This window comes from Tupaia chinensis, unplaced genomic scaffold (assembly GCF_000334495.1).
Source record: "Tupaia chinensis unplaced genomic scaffold, TupChi_1.0 Scaffold144225_1, whole genome shotgun sequence".
NCBI classification, from domain to species: domain Eukaryota; kingdom Metazoa; phylum Chordata; class Mammalia; order Scandentia; family Tupaiidae; genus Tupaia; species Tupaia belangeri.
In genome coordinates this window covers 50,759-55,826 of record NW_006204083.1, presented here as the reverse complement: position 1 = coordinate 55,826, position 5,068 = coordinate 50,759, and the positions used below count along the sequence as shown (strand labels likewise).

Below are 5,068 nucleotides of genomic sequence, written 5' to 3'. Positions count from 1 at the left end.
AGGATCCGTGTCATTAAGTCAGTGGCAGTTGTGGGCAGTATACTGGCAGGGACAGCAGGGGAAAAGAGCATAGTAGAATTAAGTAGCATAAAAATATTAAGTCTGATCTCCCCTTGTTTCACTTCAGGAAGGTTAAGGAAAGAGGACAGAAAGAATGCAAGACAGATTACAGCAGTCTTTTCAAACAAGATATTCATATACCTGTCTTCTGCTACAGTACATTGGTTATCAAATGCTTCTGGAAACTTCCCAAACTGAATCCAATGCCAACTTTGTTTTTCTTTATTATTCTTTGGCATGTGGTAGGTAATCTATTTTATTTCTGTGGTTACTGTGAGAAAATAAAATCCCCTTTAGTCTTCATACTGACCACAGAACACTTAACAGCAGATTATTTTATTATTATTATTTACTTAGGACTCATTGGACATTTTAGAAGTGAGAAGAAAGCAAAAATCTGTCTCAAGTTTGGAAATTTATCCCTCACTAGTTTTCCACATTTATAGTTTCTTTCATTCACTGTGTTTTCCTTTTGGAATGTTTAGTGGTTGTGACTACTCAAAATAACTTTTTTTTTTTCAGTTTATGCTGTAGGGCAAATGCACTCACCAAAGAGAGCAAGATAGTTAGGGGGAATGTGAGAGGGGGAGAATGCTATGTCACAATCCCTTCGCCTTTATTCTCCTCCTGGGACTTTTTATACGTACACACACACACACACACACACACACACACACACACACACACACACACACATGCCCAGCATGATTTTTAAGCTACCCTGTCAAGCACTTGAACCACATTCAACCATGTGGGAGCCCAGCAGCACCTTCACTACCACACCATCTGCTAGCCCCGATAGCATCCATTTTTAAAGTTACTTTTGTGCTTTACCTTCCTTTCCTCACTATCTTCTGATTTGTTGGCAATTTTCTTATTACTACTTTCCAATTAGCCTATTCTCTGATTACTTTGTTCATCCCTGCTCCTAGTATTTTTTCCTCTGCACATAATGTAAAAATTTTATTTCAGTTAGTGTGTCTTATTTTCATGAATTTTTATTTTTATGTATCATATTAATTTCTTCTTAGTTTACATTGGCTTTTTTTGTATGTGCTCAATATAGAGAGACAGAGACAGAGAAAGAGAGGGAAAATGAGAAATCAATCTTTGGGGGTGATGGCTACACTGCAGTCTTTTCTCTGCCATTATCCTCTTGAGCTTTTGGGCATCTACACATATGCACCTAGCATGATTTTCAAGCCAAAGGGTCTGGGACTCCTACCTGAGTTGGCTATGTAGATTCCAGTGATTTCACTTTTAAGCCACCTGCTTTGGAGAGGTTTTTGCTATAGGGCACGTGCGCTCGCCAGACAGAGAGAGACAGAGAGATAGAAAGTGAGAAATTACCCCCCAGGGAGAATGGCCATGCCACAATCCCTTCTCCTCCATTCTCCTCCCGGGATCTTGGGCTCACACACACATGTGCCTGGTGTGAGTTTTAAGCCACCGGGTCCGGGATGCCAACTGTGATCAACTACATGGGAGTCCAGCAACATTGCCATTACGCTAATTGCTGGTCCCCCAGTGCTTTCACTTTTAAACCACCTGCTGGCCTGCCTTGTTTTGTTTTGTTTTGTTTATTTCACCATATTTCATTCTATTCATACAATATTATTTTCTTTAGGAAATCTAGCAAAATTATTTTTATTTTCATTGACAGCAATTTGATATAAAAATTTCCATGGTCTTCAATTGAACTGTATGTTTCTTTTATTTAGAATGTCCTTTTTTTTTAATTAAAATAATTCCTAAACTGCTCTATGTGCTAGACCTTCTGTTTAACACTTAGATATGACTTTTTGGGAAGGTCACAAGCCACCAGCTCCATGAAGTGACAAATTGGTCCTTGTTTTGGAAAATCCTCTAGGTATTTATAAAGAAATACATGTTCATGAAATTCTGAATGATCATAATCAAAACCTGCTTCATTGGTAATTGGGAACTCCCACAGCTTCCCTTCTTTTGCCCACTGGATCATTTCTTCAGACCCATTCAGAATAAGCTGTTCACTGACTCTGGCAACCTGCTTAGCAAATTCCACATCCCAACGTGAAGGTGATGTCTCTGGTTCAGGTGCTTCTTCAGTAATTGCCTTAGTGTCAAAAAAATTAAGTCTCTTCCTCTTGAATATATTTCTCTTAAGGCATTTTCTAGGATCAACCATCCTGTCCTGGCCAAAGTCACTGTCCAATCCTTCATCAAACTGAATCTGATGCTCTAATCTTGTACTAACTCTAGCTGCAACAGATCTGGCAACTTTCATATCTGATATTATGTTCCTGACACTAATTTTAGATCTCTTTCCGTCTACCTATGCCCTCACGTATTTCTCATGCTGCTGGAGTTACCTGAGGAGTTCTGATTTGGTCCTCTGCTTTTTGAAAGGGAGGGATTCTACAACAGCAGATGGAGCTGCCACCAACTCAGGACTGAGCTGCTCCTTTCTCTTCTTGGTTGTATCTTCTGTAGTTTTCTTAAGCCTGCCAATTGCAACCTCCAAATTTGCAAGTGGTCTTCTATTAGGTGGCTTTGTTGTTTGTACATTTACAGTACTTAATTCAAATTTTATGCTCTTAATAATATCTAACAAATCTTTTTTATTTATTTTTTGTATTTTTCTTTGACGTTGTTTTGGCTCTCTGAAGTCTTTATGGAAAGCTCATCAGTTGGAACAGACTGCTCATCTTTTGTGCTATAGATAACACTGTTGGTACCAAATTACCTTTGGATATTATTTTTTGCCCTGACTGCTATTTGCGGAGCAGCCAGTAGCACCATAGTCGCCATTTCCTCCATGCTTCCAGAAGACGAAGGGTGGTGGAAAAGTGGGCAAAGAGGTAGGAATACTGAGACTCTAGGTAACATTGCCAAGAAACTCACTGAATAAAAAAGGCCCTTTATTTCTTTAAGGAATTTAAATATAATTGGTGTAAGTTGATACTGAGATTGCCCTGCTAGTGCTATTTTTTTCTAAGTAAACTTATCTACCAAGTGGTGATTATTCGGCTTTCCTTTGTACTTAGTGGTGATTATTGGGCTTCCCTTGGTACTTTTAATTTTCTTCATGAAATTTTAATTTACCAAATTAAATTTAAGGATTTTTCTCCCTCTTTAGTTTTTTGTCTTTGTCTATCAGCCCTGGAAATTCCATTCCAAGACTTGGTATCATATTTAAAATTGTAAATCATATCCGGAGTTACTCAAGACCTAGATTCCTCATTTCAAGGCCCAAGGTGTTACTTTTCAAATCAGTTGCATTGCTCTGCATTTTTCTCCAGCCCCATATTGATGTCAGGGACCCTGACTCCTCTTCTACACTTATCTATATCCTTGTAAATAAGTCTATATAATCTCGAAGCCAACAATTAGATTTCCTTTTGGGAAACTGAGACAACCAGAGTTTCAGATACCAAATAAGGAAATGAGAAGAGAAAAATTCAGTACTTACAGAGTTTTCTTGAGTTTATTTTGAACTGTATGAGGACCAATTTTTCTTTTGGTTTAGAGAGATTTTTCTGCTATAGGGCATGTGCACTTGCAGAGAGACAGAAAGAGACAGAGAGACAGGAAGCAAGAAAACCCCCCTCCTGTAGCACCCAAATATGTGAATGAAAGACTGCTAGATCTAAAAAGGGAGATAGACTGCAACACACTAATTGTTGGAGACCTCAACACTACACTATCCCCCCTGGATAGATCATCTAGACAAAACATAGGTACAGAGATAAAAGATCTAAATGATATCAGAAATCAAATGGACTTAACAGACATCTATACAACTTTCCATCACAAAACCTCGAGATACACTTTTTTCTCGCCACCACATGAAACATTCTCGAAGATTGACCACATCATTGGGCACAAAGGAAGCCTCTACAGATTCAAAACCATAAAAACTACACCCAGCATCTTCACTGACCATGATGGAATTAAACTTAAGTTTAATTTTAAGAGAAATCTTCAAAAATACTCAAATACATGGAAACTTAATAACCTACTCCTGAATGACTGAAAAAATAAAGACTGAAATCAAAAGGTTCATGGAAGCCAATGACAATGAGGACACGAGTTTCCATAATTTTCAGGACACTGCTAAAGCAGATATAAGAGGAAAGTCCTTAGCAATTAGTGCACAAAAGGGGAATATGGAAAGAAGGCAAATGGATCACCTAACATCATGCCTCTCAGAATTGGAAAAGCAACAGAAAAAGATAAAAAAAAAAACTGCAGGAGAAAGGAAATAATAAAGACACGAGCAGAAATAAATGAAATAGAAAATAAATGAACTATACAGAAAATAAATGAAAGTAAAATCTGGTTCTTTGAAAAGATAAACAAAATTGATAAACCACTAGTGAGATTTATTAAGAAGAAGAGAGAAAAGAACCAGGTGAATCAGATCTGCAATGAAGCAGGCAAAATAACAACAGACATACTAGAAATAAAAAACATTATTAGAGGATACTATGAACATCTGTATGCCGAGAAACAAGACAATTTGGATAAGATGGACAAATTCCTGGACATGTATAATCTACCTAGATTGAGCCAGGAGGATATAGAAAGTCTGAATAGGTCCATAACTAGCCAGGAGATCAAATCGGTTATAAATAACCTCCCAACAAAGAAAAGCCCTGGCCCTGATGGATTCACCTCTGAATTCTACAAAACTTTCAAAGAAGAGTTAACCCCCATTCTGCTCAAGTTATTTCTAAAGATCCAAAAGGGTGAATCTCTCCCTAATTGATTCTATGAAGCCTCTATCACCCTTATCCTTAAAACAGATAAGGACGGGACAAGGAAGGAAAACTATAGACCAATATCCCTGATGAATATAGACGCGAAGATTCTCAACAAGAAACTAGCAAATCATATACAACAACTTATAAAAAAGATTATACATCATGATCAGGTAGGCTTTATCCCAGGAATGCAAGGTTGGTTCAACATACCCAAAAACATAAATGTAATACACCATATTAATAGGAAGAAAGATAAAAACCAT

At 37.5% G+C, this 5,068-nt stretch overlaps 1 pseudogene; it reads right to left on the bottom strand.

Annotated features, from left to right (window-relative positions):
- Positions 1–1,751: 1,751 nt before the first annotated feature.
- On the bottom strand, positions 1,752–2,928 carry LOC102483769 (28S ribosomal protein S31, mitochondrial pseudogene; annotated as a pseudogene).
- Between the last annotated feature and the right edge of the window lie 2,140 nt (positions 2,929–5,068).